Raw genomic sequence first — 17,044 nt, 5'->3', positions numbered from 1 at the left:
ATAGATATATATATATATATATATATATATTATATAATGAATAACTTGATCATGAAGTATATAAAACGTGATGCTATCTATAAATAAAGGTTTTTGCCACGAAGGCAAAAAAATGAAAAGCGAGATAGCCAAGCACTTTCGGTCTAGTTCGACCCTTTACTCAGGCATAACTGATCTTACAGAGGAAAAACATAGTCAAAGTAGGCTTAATATCCAAACTGACACTACTAGCTTAGCAATAAGGTTGATTTCACTCTACAAAAACGAGGAAACGCCTGAGGGCTGCCACACCTTGGAGGATACACACACGCGGTCAACAGACGATTCATCCAGTAAACAATCTCATTGTATTAATTGGGGTGATACCTCTGTAATTGCTAGATCTAATGATTATGTTTCAAGAAATTTACTGGAATCAGAAATTATACAAATCAGTAATAAAAACAACCTAAATCTTAGTCCGGGAATGTACCATTTGGACCCGTACATTTGTAAAATGTTTATGAATGACCTTAAAATAAATGAACTACTAATAAATTAGTCCCACATGTATATAGTTATTATTTCTCTCTCTCTCTCGCTTGATATTCTCTCTCTCTCTGTTTGCTCGATATATTTATATTTTTTTTTCTTTCTCGTCTTTTCATTAATAATTTTTTGGGAACATTTTTGTAAATTTCATGATAATAAGTTGTATATGCCTTCTTTTTTTTTCCTCAAAATGTATTGTTTACTGGATGAATCGTCTGTTGACCGCATGTGTATCCTCCAAGGTGTGGCTGCCCTCAGGCGTTTCCTCGTTTTTGTAGTGAAATCGACCTTATTGCTAATCTTGTAGTGTCAGTTTGGATTTTATGCCTACCTTGACTATGTTTTTCCTCTGTAAGATCAGTTGTGCCTGAGTAAAGGGTCGAACTAGACCGAAAGTGTTTTGCTATCTCGCTTTTCATTTTCTTTCCTTCGTGGCAAAAACCTTTATTTATATACTAGCAAACTTACAATAAAATACGGGTGCAGAAGTGAAAAATTCATATGTAATATTTGTTCAGCAATATCAAAATAAGGGCAATTTTTATACATACCTACTACAGAACCTCTTTTTACACAATATTATCAGTTTGTCCACAACTTAATTTCAAGTTGGTAGAGTCAGTTGCTCTGCTCATCGCCACATACAGTTGGCCATGCGTGAACATGGGTGACGGCAGAAACACGCCAACACGATCCAAAGACTGGCCCTGCGACTTGTTTTGCAGTGAATGAGAAGGCCATATTGATGGGAAACTGCCTGCGCCGTAACTGAACGGAAACTGGTTGTCCAAAGGCATCAGAGGAATCCGGGGATGAAGACGTTTGCCGGTGTGAGGGCGGGCCCGTTGCTATCACTGCTTTGATAACATGGGAGTTTAGCTCCATAACGGTGTACCTCGTTCTGTTGCAATGTCCAATGGCAGATCAAAATTCCGAAGCAATATTACTGGGCAGTACTTCTTCAACGTTATTTTGTGCAATGGCAGTCCCGATAGATTTAAGATATTCAAAAAATCTTGCGGACATTGATGATAATTTTCATCTTCTATTGTGTTCGAGCTGAAATATTCGCGACTTTCTCCGGGGAAGTTGTTGATCATGTGCTCGTTGACACTATTGAAGACTTCATTGGTTGAAGTTATTACAGCTCGCGAACATAGTCACGACGGGTCCGCATAACTCTCATTTAATCCATCAAAGACAAACTTGCAAATATCAGAAACAGAAGAGGATTCTAGCACAAATTCAGGGTGAACTTCAATCGTATTTCTCGGAGGCTCAATGTACGAACAGTTCCCTGATCCTATGTCTCTGAGATAGGATGCAAAGGCGGCATCGGATGAATTGCGAACTCTCATGTTGAGTGATAGTTTCAGTTCTGTTACTGACTTCCAGATGTATGAGGTCTTCAAGGTTGCGTTGACTATCTGTGCTCTACTTCCGCGTTTCACAACGGGAAGAATTTGCTTCCAATCACCAACAAACAGAATGCAGATTCCTCCAAACAACTCTTGATTCTTCCTAATGTTACGCAATGATCGATCCAAATATTCGAATAACAGTTTGTCACCTTGGCTGACTTCATCAATTATGATCAAGTCTGTCATCCTGAAGAGCTGTGCACTTGCATGTTGGTCAGACACCTGGCAGTGGATTCAGGAGTGATGTTGATGGGAATCTTGAAGCCGGAGTGAAGCGTTCGACCATTGTGGAGTAAGGTAGCTGCAATGCAATAAAAAAAAAAAAAAGGGGAAAGAGCAGTGGCGAATACGACTTTCTTCTCCGAGCAAAGAAAATCTATTATGGCATTTATCAGGTATGTCTTCCCAGTTCCACTGCTTGCACTCAGGCAAAATCTTGTGCTCAGAGTTTCCATCGAAAACCGCATTTACTACCGTATCATATACGTCTTTGTTTTCAATGTTCAATGAAAAATTCGTAAAGTAAATAAGTCTACAGGAATAACCAGCCTCGTTTCACGGCCAGACAAACAGCTCCGTTTCAGGAATCCCTTCTCACCCCCACCACCTACAAAGGAGGGGCGGGGGGTAGGAGGTTGGATAAACCCCATTACAAACCATCTTAGGGGTCTCCACCATTACCCTGCCAAGTTTCATGCCCATCTGATCAGCTGTTGGCCGTGATTGAATGACAGACAGACAGACAGACAGACCGACAGACAGACAGACAGGCAGACATTACGCCCATTATATATGATATATATAATATTAAATATATAATATATATATATATATCTATATATATATATAATATATATATTATATATATATATAAGTATACATATATAGTTGGCCCCCATATTTGCAAAGAATGCATACCAGAACCCCCTGCGAATTGTTAACAACCCCCTCAAAAAATGCTTATAACTGTGAGGTTAGAAAATGTAAAGGGGAGGTACAAGGAATAGGGAATTTAGGTATGCCTATGGTGGGAATGTTGCATGGAAAGATAGAAACTAGGGAGTAGTGATAGATGAAAGTGACTTTTGTGTGGTCGAGGGAATGGATGATAAGTATGTTATGTTGTTAAGGTATAGGTTCTTGAAGGAGTGAAGAGTTGTACTTGGATAGGGATGGAGGGTAGACAGTAAGTTATGGAAAGGGGTGCCGTTGGTTGAAAAAGTGTGAGAAAGTGCTGTGCGAGGTTGGGGAAGTAGTTTAATGTGAAAGTTGTGTGGCTAGGTAGTCTCGGGATCGCCAACGGTGACAAGTGTGAATATGTGGCTGAAGGTGTGGATGCGAGCAAGTTAGTAAGAGCAAGTGTGCACGTGTACGACAGGGTCATAGACATGGAGAATCCTCGGGTTTTTTGAGGTCTCAATGCCAAGTGGTAGGAGGAAGTGAGTGCGGGGTATAAGTGAGGGTGATTGTGTAGGGTTGCTATAAACGTTGGTGAATGCGGACGATGAAAGGTACGTTAGGGTGCGATGGGTGATGACAGGTAGTGTGAAGAAGGTGATAGTCAGAAGTATAATGAGTTGAGAGAAAGAATTAGGGTGGATGAAATTGTTAGTAATGATGACAGGGAGGGAGTGATACGGATGTTGTGTAATAGGCGGTGTGTGTTGAGCCGTGGAGACGAGGATTTTGGGGGATCTAAACTTCTGGACTTTAAAATAGTTCTGGAAAAGGATAACCCCATATATCAGTGTCCCCGACACTTTTCTACTCCTATCGCATGTGAGATTGAGGAGCAGTGTGAGGAGTTTGAGAGAGTGCCTGGAATAGCCCCATAATCCCTGTACAAAAGCCGGATGGGAGTTTGTGGATGTGTGTGGATTACAGAAGGGTGAATGAAGTGACTATGAAGGAGCGATTCATGATGAATGTAGTGTCTGACTGTGTGCATAAGATGCATGGGATGAAGGTGTTTACCAAATTACACCTGGTAAGGGGCTATTATCAGATGCCTCTTGAGGAGGGGAGCAAGCCTGTTACAACTTATTCGAGTGGTAGTTGCTACTGCCAATTTAAAAGGTTGAGTTTTGGTTTGGCTAACGTGCCTGCTGCCTTCCAGAGGGCAATGAATGTAGTTTTGGCTGGGTTTGATAGAAAGTGTGTGACTGTGTTTATTGATGATATTTTGAATGCGAGTAAAATTGTTGAAGAGAATATGGAGTTGCTCGAGAAGGCGCTGGATCGTTAGGAAGAGGTTGGAGTGAAAGTGAAGCTTGAGAAGTGTATATAGTTTGCTGGGGAGGTGGAATTTCTTGGACATATTGTGAGTGCAGGTAGTGTAAGGAAGAGCAAAAAGTGCAAAAGTTAAGAGAATTTCCACATCCCGGACTGTGTGAGAGTTGAAATGTTTTTAGGGTTTGAATGAGTTTGGAAGAAAGTTTGTTAGTGACTGTTTGGGGATAGGAAAGCTGCTGACTGAATGGATGGGGAAGAGAAACTGCACTAAATTGAAGTGGGAAGAGTGAATGGTGAGAGCATTTGAGAAATTGAAAGAGGCTGCTGCAAGGGATGCCAACTTAGCATTCCCGGATTATGGCGAGGATGCAAATAGGCTTCAGCTCTACAGATACTAGTGAATTTAGTATGGGGGGATGTTTAGTGCAGTTGCAAGAGGTGAATGGAGAAGATCAATTGAGTGTGACAGCATATGTAAGTAAAGCTTTTAATAAAGCAGACTGAAAGTACTCTAGCTGAAAGAGAGCTTGCGGCTATAAGGTTGTGTGAAAGCGTTGAGTGTTTTTGTATGGGGTCAGATTTGTTAAACGGACGGACCATCTGCCGTTAGTGTATATGATTAAGAAAGAAAGTGTGAATGCTAGGACTGCGAGAATAATTGAGGATTTGAGTGAATTTAACTTTAGGTTAAAGTAAGTGCCGGGGAGTTAGAATGTGGTTGCGGATGCAATGTCGAGGATGCATGGTAAGGGTGACGATCCCAAGAAAAGCGACTGGGATCCCGGTAGTGTGCCGGAGAGTTCGTTTTCGGCAGTGAAAGATTTGGAGTCAGGGTCTGGTTGAGGGAGTGCCAGAGAGCGCAATTGGGCGCCGAGTAAGGTTGATGAGTGATGTGCAGAAGGTGGGGGCATGTATGGGGGGAGCAAGGTGGGGGAAAGATGTTGTTGCAGTTGTTGTTGGCAGAAGCGGAGTTCTTTGGGGTTGAAGTGTTTTTGTATTTTGGGTGGGACAGACCATTTGAGTATAGAGGGAAGCTAACTGCAAATAGCGAGCAAGGAATTTTGAGAATTCAGTATGGGGAACACTGCTGTAGTTGGTTAGTCAGAAAAGGTGATTGTGAGGGGAATTTTAATCAGAAGTATGAAAGTGGGGAAATGACAAGAGGAATGTGAGAGGATGCTTGTGGTATGGATGATCAGGTAGACGCAGCAGTGAATGTATGTGTGATTAAGAGAAAAAGTGTGATGCAAGGAAAATGGTGACGTTTGTCGGAGTGAATGATAGTGGGTACTGTAGCTTAGTTGATACGGGGAAGCAGGTTTCCCTAGTGAGTGGGTCAGTGGTAAATGAGATTGAGAGATGCGATTGGGGAGTGAAAAGGCAGTGTGCAAGTGTAAGAATTCATGGGTTAGGACAGGGAAGTGGTTTTGTATGGGAAAAGGTACAGCTGAAGGTTAGGTTAGGGGAATTGGATGTTGTACATAACTTTATAGTCATGGGGGAAGATGATATACCGGCTTGTTTTTTAATAGGGATAGACTTTTTGAGGTTGCATGATGCGAGTATAGACATAGGGAACAGAGTTCTTAGAAAGGGGGGTAGTAAGATAGCAAGGATTCAGGATAGCAGTGTGTTTGTGGCAAACTTTATGGGTATGATTGATGTTGCTAGAAGCGAGAATGATATGCTGACCAAGGAAGAGATTGAGGAAATGCAAGATAGGTGCTTGAGATAAGTAAGTTGTGAGAATTCATTTTGGGAGGAGTGCGTTTGGAAGATTGGGTGTGAGTTGGAGGTATACAAGAGGTTTGCAAGACAGTTTGTAGTGTGCAAAAATGTAGTGTACTTTTTGCATCAAGGGGGAACGCATGATTAGGGAGTGTATGTGCCGGTGTTTCCCAGTGACTCAGCCATGAGTGTGTGCCTGTTGGTCCATGATTGGTTTGGGTACAGGGGGAAGAATAAGTTGTGGGAATGCATGAGAGAGAGACTATTTGCGCCTGGGTTAAGTTTTGTGTGGATGTGGCCGTTACATGAAAATGTCAAAGGGAAAGTATCAGTGTACATGTGAGTCCGCCTGTGTTGCAACTGCAGATGAAAGAACTGTTTGAAATGCTTGTGACTGACTGTTTCTTTGCCAATGACTGCAAAAGGGCATGTGGGAATGATTGTGATGGTGGACCACATGAGCAAATTTGCATATGCAGTCCCCATCAAGAATAAAAGGAGTGAGACTGTCGCTCGAATGGTGAGTCAAGTGATGTTGCCGATGTGTTGCCTGTGGGAATGTTGAGTGATAATGGGCCTGATTTTGTGGGATGGGAATTTGAGGAAATGCCAAGGGAATTGGGTATTGTACATGTTTATTCTACTCTGTTTATGTCCAGTGCAAATGGTTTGGCTGATAGGACTGTTAGGACATTGACATTTTGTGAATGATGAGCAAGTGTGATAATGATTGGGACATGCACGTGGGGGGTGCGGTGTGGGTGTACAATGCCATGTTGCAAAAGAGTATAGGTGGGTGTACAATGCCATGTTGCAAAAGAGTATAGGTGAATGTACAATGCAACATTGCAAAAGAGTATAGGTATGTCACTCTGTAAGTATGTATTGAATTTTAAGAGAATTATTAGGCCAAGGTTGGGGTTATCAGAGTGATTGGGATGTGTGGAAGAGAGCAAGTGAGAGGTTTGAAAGTTTTAACGGTTGGGGTGTGTTGAAAGAGGTGATTGGGAGGGGAAGAATGTATGTGAGTAAGGAAGGGAAAATTCTGAGGGGCCTTTTGAGGTTTTGGAAGTGGGATCAATTGGGTTAAGCTATGTTTTGAGGAAGCTGCAAATGGATGGGGGTATGGATGAAAGTGAATGACTATGAATATGAACCGAGCATCAGTGGGCACATGGATTTGGGGGATCAGCAGTTAGTATTGGTTGCGCATGGAAGAAAGAGGAAGGTAAGAAAAGGGAATGAAAGGGAAAGGCGAGGAATGCATGATAAAGGGGTTATGTTAGGGTAGAGATGGTTGATAGAGCGTGCAACACAGATAAGCCTGGGGAGGGAATGGATGAGACTTACAGTGTGTGTGTGGGTTTGAACTGACAGAGTTTAGCGAGATTTTGACAGTAGGGGAACCAAGTAGTAGGGAAGTGGTTAGCAGTATGAATGAGTCTCTTCAGGAGTTTAGCAGGGGTATGAGTGAGGTGAGTGATCTTGTGGCAGAGATACAGGAGATATTTGGGGGAGAGTTAGAAGAGGTAAATGAAATAGTGAATGGGATTTGGGAGGACAGTAGCAAGGGATATAGTGTAAGTTTGAATGAAAGTAGTATGGAAAAAGTGATTGACAATGCGACAGAGTTTATGAGAGGCCTTGAACAAGATCCTGGGGACCAGCACCCAAACATCCCTGGGTTTGAGGGAGGGGTATTTGGTGTGGATGTTGTATGTGAAAGGATGTTGTAAAATGTAACAGGGGAGGAAATATGGGAGAATTGATGAATTAGTTGCGTGTGACAACACAAGAGAGAGAGAGAGAGAGAGAGAGAGAGGAGAGAGAGCGAGAGAGAGATAGAGAGAGAGGAGAGAGGAGAGAGAGAGAGAGAGAGAGAGAGAGAGAGAGAGAGAGAGAGCTTTTGGTCGGGCTATGCTCATATATACTTACATATATATATATGTATAAGTTTGCTGCAGATGGCAAAACTATTGCACCTAATTGAACCAAAGGTGAACCTTATATGTAGATTTTCTAGAAGATGGTGTTCCAGGTGCCATTAGGATCCAGATATCCAGCCATGCAAACTTTATTATCATTTGCAGGGAAAAAACAAACCATTTGTCTGATAAAACTTTTCACAAGGATACCAAATAGGCTCTTATTTTTCTTGTACAATTAAAAATAAGGATATGGTTGCCCATTGCCAGGCATTTGCAGGCTAGTATATATAAAATGGTAATAAACCTACAATTTTATTTACAGAATCCATTTATACTGTATTATTATTTATGTAGTGAAGTACTGTACTGTGGACAGCCCTTATTTGTGGGAGATGCATTCCAGACCACAACCCCCCTTTTAACAATACCTAAAATTCACGAATACTTAAAACCCCTCTAAAAACGCTTAGAACTACCACTTTTGAAAGTTTATACACAAGAAAAACCTTCTAAAAATGCTTATAGAGGCAGTCCCAGGGTTACGACGGGTTCGGCTTATGACGTTCTGAGATTAAGGAGCTTTTCAATTATATTCATCAGATATTATCTCCAGGGTTTCTCCGCCTACAATGTTGATCTGGCAGAAGAAATATGACACCAAAAATGTAAAATAATCAATATTTGAAGGGTTTTTTATGAAAAATGCAATAAGAATGTAGTTTTCATAGTTTTGAATGCACCCAAAGCATTAAAAGTAAGGGTTTCTTAGGATTTTTTATGATGTTCCGGCTTATGACGATTTTCGGCTTATGACGGGTCTCAAGAACAGAACCAGCGTCGTAACCCGGGGACTGCCTGTACCTAAATATTTTAATAATTTTATCATAAAAAGTGCATTCAGTCATGAAATGGATATGAAACTACATTATTTACAGAATATTTCTTATTTTGTTTGTTTGTTTGTTTGTATGGTGTTTTTACATTGCATGGAACCAGTGGTTATTCAGCAACAGGACCAACGGCTTTACGTGACTTCCGAACCATGTCGAGAGTGAACTTCTATCACCAGAAATACACATCTCTCACTCCTTAATGGAAGGCCGAGAATCGAACCCGTGACCACCGAGGTGGGAAGCAAGCACCATACCAACCACGCCACTGAGGCGCTTGAATATTTCTTAGTGAAAATATTGTGAAAAGGTGAATTTTCTGAGAATAATGGGTAGATATGTTCTATGGTTAAACTCGCAAATAGCTGAATACCCTAATCTTGAGAGTGCTAATACAGGTGTTCACTGTATGTAAATTCTTGCAATCATACTACAGATAGCTTGTTCATCGTTCTAATAATCTTTTAGTAGTATATTCCATTTTATCACATAGTACTACTATAATGATCCATGACTCAATTCATATCATCAACAATGAAAAAACTGGCCAAATTAAATGTTTACTACATGCTTGTGCCATGATTAAAAAAAAAAAAAGACAAGGGAGCCAATACCAAAGCAATAATTACAATACAATAATAAACTGTCAGTATATGCTACCAGGTATAAATGAAATCTTTGGAAGGAAATATGGAATTAAGATCTGAGTCCTCTGTAAAGAGCATTTATTTTCATGCAAACAAACACTGAAAAATTATGAGGACAGCACATCAAAGGGGATTTGCTGAAGAACAAGAGCAGTGAACTTGGTGACTATACCTAAGCCAGGTCTGAAAACGACCATGAAAATGATGGAGTAGTTTAGAAGACTTCAATAGGTTGCCTAGGCTGGAAGCAAGATACCACTGTAATAGCTTGTAAAAAAAAATTAAGTGTAACAATTTATTTTTTTGATTAACAAGGAACCTCCTGTCTGTTCCACTAAGAAATTTCAAGTTTCCAGTATATTTAACAATGAATGTTCTTGTACATTCTTAACATTACTGTAACATTAAAACAAGAATTAAGGCAAAAAGGTTTAAAAAGATATGCATTTATCAGTAAGGAATGTGCATGTAAACTTGTTTTAATGAGTTAGCAATGAGGAACCAGTGGAAATTTGGGATAAACATATTACTACAACCAAACCCCCAATATGAGACAGTGGCCTGTATTTTTACTTTATATATTTGTACTTACAGCTGTAGTTACTAATGTCTCAAGTAATCTGAGGTGTCTCCCAGTTCAGCTGACAATGAATGAATCAACGAAAACCACCAGTCAATAACAGCTAGCCTGAAGTAACATATGGACTAATCAAATTCCACAGTCAGTGGTACAAATAATCAACAAGAGGTCTGGTATCCGAACTACAATGAATTTGGAGGGAAAACAGTTAAAAATTGATCAACTGTTTTCCAAACAAACTGCATCACCATACAATGTGGTCCTTCTTGAGGGAAAACTTTTACTGATGGGAGTGCTCATCATTGCAAAGAACATGAAAATAAACTACATTTGTCCTCAAATTAAGAGTTATTTACTCACCTTCAGCTTCCAAACATCAAAAGTATTAGCCATGGTGTCTATATATTCCACAGCTTTATGCCGAAATACTTCAGTTACAGTTACATGAGCAAGGTGGCATGGGATAGCTTGAGCAGGAATTCTTTTTATTACATTTTCTGGGCATGGCTGAACCTGAGAGAAATGAAAATCTATTCAGTCTACAAAACAGAACAAATTAAATGGCTTTTCATTATGACTTCACACTACTCTAAACACAAAGCCAATAGGATAACCACCCTTCTTTGGCATAAACCCTCCAAAAATATAGCAGAGATGAAACAGGAAGAAAGCAAGGAAGAAAGGCAGAGAGAAAAGCCTCAAGCATGAAGAGAATTTCATATGCATAAAGAACATCTTTTCCACACACAGAGGCATTATCTATGTGGCAGTACAGTACACTCTTTCACTGGTATGTGTCAAAAAAAAGGTTAATTTATCACAGTTGATAATATAACTATAACAGAACTATAATGCTACTGGGTAAGTTTTACAGCATTCAAAATTTCCCATTCCTTTTACTGACAAAATAGCCAAACCAAGATTTTTCAACTTGCTCGATATGTCTGACTGTAAGAAAATAAATATATATAATACTTCGTACTGAATGGAAATCTGGTAAATGTGCTGGACACAGAGGATGCTAAAACAAATAGAACTGATGCCTGCCTCTCTAACTGATTTTTCTAAGTAATTGCCCCATCATGCCCTACTCTGTACCTTTCTTCCACTCACTTGGCCATACAGTGTGTGTTTTCTGAGACTCTTTAACCCAACAACCATTTTCTATGGGAAGCAGCTTTGGTGCCCTTAGCTGTCAGCTAAGAGTGCGGCCAGAAAACACTTATGCTACCCACTGTCAACAAAAAGTAAAAAAACACAACATGGTAACTACTCTCCAGGTCGCGCTATATTTTGAGTGCAGAGGGGCTACGATTCGGTATCTTACTCCATATTTTAGTTCATGTAAGTATATCAACATACATAAGGCCATTCCCTTTGACCTGTCATGTATTTATACATCTGCTCTTTCCATCCATGATAATAATATTAATTCCCTTGGATACATGATTATCAGCCTGACGGCAATGGAAAACATTCTCTTAGAACAGACACAAATGCATTTGTTTCGTGTATGAAAGTTTATTCGTTATACATGACTCTACTCCTTTTGACATTCTAGAATTTTACAAATAATAAGTTACTACAATTGGCCATTTGAATTACAATTGTTACTAATCGTCAGATTTTTCTTTGACAAGCCACAAGATCTCGCATTTTGCAATCCATATAATCCAGTATTTGGGCTAAACCTAGGTTCATTATGAATTCTAACAACATCCACGACGGATGTATGTTTTCTACATAAAAAAAATTTAATTAAAGTAACTGCATGGAATTCTTAAGTCATATATATATTATATATATGAAACTAGTCTTGGGTACAGGTATTTTTCGAATTAGTAGACATCAAAACATGATTTTTCTAATAAAAATGAAAATCTGTATCACGACCATAATACAAAATTTAAAACAACACATTTCACCCCGTTTGTATTAAGTTTTCAATAACTGTAAAGACTATAGACATAAGAGCGGAGTGAAGGCTGTAATCAAATAAAAATCCAACTCATTGTGTTCAGTATAGGCCAAATCAAAGGTGATAATTATTATAATTTTACAATATGTTCAAGGCATGTAATGTTTATGTGGTGTTAGGAACAATCGTTTTGCCCGATTGTTCCCTTGGTTGGATTGTTGCCTCCTTTGTTTTTGTTTTTTTAATTGCTGGCGAGTTGACGTCTGTTGGATGGCGTCAAACTTCGTCAGTCAGGTCCTGGAGGGGAGAACAACCAGTCAGGTTCAGAGAGGCAGTCTTGGCAGCAGAGCAGCGGAGAGTATCTGAGGACGAGTTGGTAGTTGTATCAACCCTGTCGTGAACATCCAGTTGTCGAGGAGGACCTTCATACGGTATCTGAGGACGAGATGGTTGTTGTGTCAACTCTGTCTTGATCGTCCAGCATTCGAGGAGGATGTCCATATTGACTCCGAGGACGAGTGTGGTTCCGTATCGGCTCTGTCTTGATCGCCCGGCATTGGACTGTGTCCTCATTGTTTGAGGAAGTGTTCCCGTTTGCTCTGTGTAACATTATGCCGCTTCAGTGTTAATTCTCATTTATTATTATGCTGCTGTTTTTACATTTATTGTAATCTTCATTTTACTGCTTTTTCAATGTGTTTGTGTGTTATGCTGCCTGATTTTGTACATGTATTTATGTACTGCACTGCTTTTTCATTTATACCGTGGTCCTTTTGTATATATGATGTGGCTTTTGTTATATTAGTTATGCTGCTTATGAAATTGTTTGTTGAATTGTACAAGAATCACTTAACTGGATCATTACTGTTACTGCCTTTATTATTTAATTCATTGTGTATGTTTATTTTGTTTATCACTGGACCTGACTCACTTGTACATGTTGTATATTTTGTATAATAAACTAATTTTAAGGTAACTTTTTTGGGTTTTGTTATGCTCCTCCCTCCTTTGTTTGTCACCTGTCGTTAGTCACTACAGCCCAATTGCTTATTTTAAGAACCTGGTCGATCTCGAGTCGAGATCGTAATATTGGCGACCTTGCCAGGATTGGTTCTGTTTTGGCTGACAGGGGTGTGGCAGCATCGGGGAAGAGTATTTTGTTTGTAAAAAAAAAAAAAAATAATAATAATAATTTTTTTTTTTCTGTTAGGTGGGGATGTGGGGTTAGGAACAATCGTTTTGCCCCGATTGTTCCCTTGGTGGATGTTGCCTCCTTTGTTTTTGTTTTTTTAATTGCTGGCGAGTTGGACGTCTGTGGATGGCGTCAAACTTCGTCAGTCAGGTCCTGGAGGGGAGAACAACCAGTCAGGTTCAGAGAGGCAGTCTTGGCAGCAGAGCAGCGGAGAGTATCTGAGGACGAGTTGGTAGTTGTATCAACCCTGTCGTGAACATCCAGTTGTCGAGGAGGACCTTCATACGGTATCTGAGGACGAGATGGTTGTTGTGTCAACTCTGTCTTGATCGTCCAGCATTCGAGGAGGATGTCCATATTGACTCCGAGGACGAGGTGGTTGCCGTATCGGCTCTGTCTTGATCGTCCGGCATTGGACTGTTGTCCTCATTGTTTGAGGAAGTGTTCCCGTTTGCTCTGTGTAACATTATGCCGCTTCAGTGTTAATTCTCATTTATTATTATGCTGCTGTTTTTACATTTATTGTAATCTTCATTTTACTGCTTTTTCAATGTGTTTGTGTGTTATGCTGCCTGATTTTGTACATGTATTTATGTACTGCACTGCTTTTTCATTTATACCGTGGTCCTTTTGTATATATGATGTGGCTTTTGTTATATTAGTTATGCTGCTTATGAAATTGTTTGTTGAATTGTACAAGAATCACTTAACTGGATCATTACTGTTACTGCCTTTTATTATTTAATTCGTTGTGTATGTTTATTTTGTTTATCACTGGACCTGACTCACTTGTACATGTTGTATATTTTGTAATAAACTAATTTTAAGGTAACTTTTTTGGGTTTTGTTATGCTCCTCCCTCCTTTGTTTGTCACCTGTCGTTAGTCACTACAGCCCAATTGCTTATTTTTAAGAACCTGTCGATCTCGAGAGTCGAGATCGTAATATGTGGCTTCATCCTAAATCATTCCCATTGTTTCTCATTTATATTTCTAAAATTGGAGAATGTATATAATGTCCACTGTGGTTAATCAGTAATATTACATCTTGAGCTTACCCCACCTCTCTCTCCTCTTCATTCTCCTCTCTCTCTCTCTCTCTCGTCTCTCTCCTCTCTCTCTTCTTCCTCCCTCGTCCCTCTCTCTCTCTCTCTCTCTCTCTCTCTCTCTCTCTCTCTCTCTCTCTCTCTGATATATACAATATGACCCTGAACTTAAAATTCGAGTTGTGCGAATTCACAATAGCATGAACTTTTCATTGGAACATAACTAATTATCATGCAAATTCTTCACAATAGCATGAACATTTGCGGATCCTCTAGAAACATGCAAAACCCTGCAAAAGTGTTTCTGTTTAATTTATTATGTACATTTTTAAGTTTTAAAGCCTTTATGTATAAAATCTTTATTAAAAATGTATTATTTTTATTTTTATACATGCATAAATATGATACAAATGTAATTACAGCACCTACAGTTAGTGCATATATATACTTTTACAAAATTCAATACCCATTCACAAAGTTACTGCACTTTTCAAAGATGACATTCCCTCAGAAGCTTAAATTTCTGAAGTATGTACTAATATACTAATTGAGGTTTTCATGCTTTTAAGCATAAAATCAGTAAGGAAATTCTGTGTAAACTTTATATTTTTGAAAATATATACAAAGGTAGTATGTATTTCACAATGTTTGTCACTATATAAGACCTTCATGATCAACTAGTAAAACATATCAGACATATAACAGAGTTGTCATTCTGTGAAAATTACTATCTTAATCTCGGAGAAAAGTACTAGTACAATCTGTATGTACTATGCTACGTAATTACAGCATATACAGTTAATGTACTTTACAAAGGTGTGATCCCAATTGCACTTTTTAAAGGTGATACCCCTCCAGAGTTTCACCTTGCATGACATACGTATTGCTCTCTCTCTCTCTCTCTCACACTAGTACATGATTTTAAATTGATTGAATTTTACCTTACCCTCTGCAAACATTATGTATGTATGTTTTCTGTATTTCATTGATTTGTGTACCTACCTTCGTTATAACAGACTTATGAAGTTTACCGTGTGACCAAAGAAAACTTCTTTTACTCTAAGGGAAAAAGATAATGGCATCCCATGGATTAGGGACAACGTTAGTATAAATACGAAAATGGTTACGTACATATGTAATAGTTCCTGTAACTATTTGTACACCAACTAGTTATTTATTTTTAAGGGTAATGTATTAAACTAACTTTTAAATCAAACTACAGTAACTTTAATTTCATTTAAAAGCTAGCTTAATACTTAGGGAACATGATTAGGGTCATATTTAGTATTTAAACTAGAAATAAGCATTTATTAGCACTTTTAGAGACTGTACCAAACTTACGCAAAACTTCCTCTTAAGTGAGGGGGTCTGGAACCCAACCTTGCTGAAGTTTGGGGTATTACTTTATATCAGAGAGAGAGAGAGAGAGAGAGAGAGAGGGGGGGAGAGACGAGAGAGAGAGAGAGAGAGAGAGAGAGAGAGAGAGAGAGAGAGAGAGAGCACATCCAAGTATCCAAACAAACTTCTCCACTTTTGCTGGCTGGGTTGGGCTCGACAGGTTCTCTACCTGACTCCACCCGGTCCACAATCTGTCGTGCGTTGGGAAAGCCCTCAAACAACGCATGTGAATCACTATGCCTAAAAAGGTCGTTACTTGGGAAGGAGAAAGGAAACTCTTTTCCGTATCAATTCGGATCCCCAAGGTCCAACAAAGATCTAGAAGGAATCTCTTGCTCGTATAGCTTTTTTCTTGGAGGAAGCCTGGATTAACCAATCGTCCAAGTACCTCCTCGTGTGGAAGCCCCAACGATGCATGATGGGTGAAACTGAAGACATCACCCTCATAAACACTTGAGGTGCTGCAGTCAGGCCGAAGCAGAGGACTTTGAACTGGAAAGACTCGTATGGACCTGCGAAACGAAGGAACCTCCAAGATTCCTGGTGTATTGGCACCTGGAGGTAGGCGTCCTTGAGGTTCACCACAATCATCCAGTCATCTCTCTGGACTAATCTGAGCACCGCTTGGGAGGTTTCCACGTGAAATCTTGTAGCCACAAAAGGTCTATAATGTGCCTCCAAGTACCTTCCGATTTGGCAGTCATGAAGATTCAACTGTAAAAGCCAAGAGAAGGGGGAGCTGGTCCTACTGCTCCCTTGTCCAGTAAGGAGTGAATCTCCAAAGCCAGGGCTATACCACTGATGAAAGATGGGGAATAGCTGGGAAGATGAACCGGCGAGTCCGACAGAGGAAGAACAGAATGAAAAGGAATTCTCTACCCCTCTCTCAAAACCTCCACTATCCAACTTTCCACACCCCACTTCTCCCAGGTGTCTGTGAAGTGGGACAGACAACTGCCCACTGGTCTCCTATTTCCAAAAACCCTTCTTACTCACCAAGGGTCTGGAAGAACCCACTGAAGCTTTAGAAGAAAACCATACCTTCTTAGGTGACCTGATGAGAGATCACGAACCCAAGCATTTACCTGGCGAAGGAGTACGGGAACTTTTGGGTGACTTGACACCCTGAGCCGCGTGGATCATCGCCTGCTGAGACTCGACTGCCAACGTTGACAAAACAAAGTTTACCATCGAAGCACCGTCCTCTTCCTTGAAAAGGCTGTCACAGACCACAAGAGGCGCCCTCAAGAGAAATCTCGTGAACGTCTGGGAAGTGCGGAGGGAGGTGGCTCAGTAATAAATCCCTCCTCTTTTTTTCCGATGAATGTTGTATAGCCTGCCAAAATGTTGGCTTGATGAGCAAGCCCCATGGATACTGATGTGATGAGGTTGTCAAATAGAACTGGATCTGAAGGCGCATATCTGTCGTGCTTCAGAAAGCCCACCAGACCTGATAGCATCCCCATTGAATGCGACAAAGCCTCCGACTGACTCCTAAAAGTGTACTCTAATATGGAAACCTCCCGTAAGGAAA

At 40.0% G+C, this 17,044-nt stretch overlaps 1 pseudogene; it reads right to left on the bottom strand.

The window, feature by feature from the left end:
- Positions 1-17,044, bottom strand: part of LOC135213885 (uncharacterized) — a 244,949-nt pseudogene that overhangs the window by 84,281 nt on the left and 143,624 nt on the right.

Source organism: Macrobrachium nipponense, chromosome 43 (genome assembly GCF_015104395.2).
Source record: "Macrobrachium nipponense isolate FS-2020 chromosome 43, ASM1510439v2, whole genome shotgun sequence".
NCBI lineage: Eukaryota > Metazoa > Arthropoda > Malacostraca > Decapoda > Palaemonidae > Macrobrachium > Macrobrachium nipponense.
Note: the sequence above shows the minus strand (reverse complement) of the source record. Positions and strands in the feature narration are given on the sequence as shown.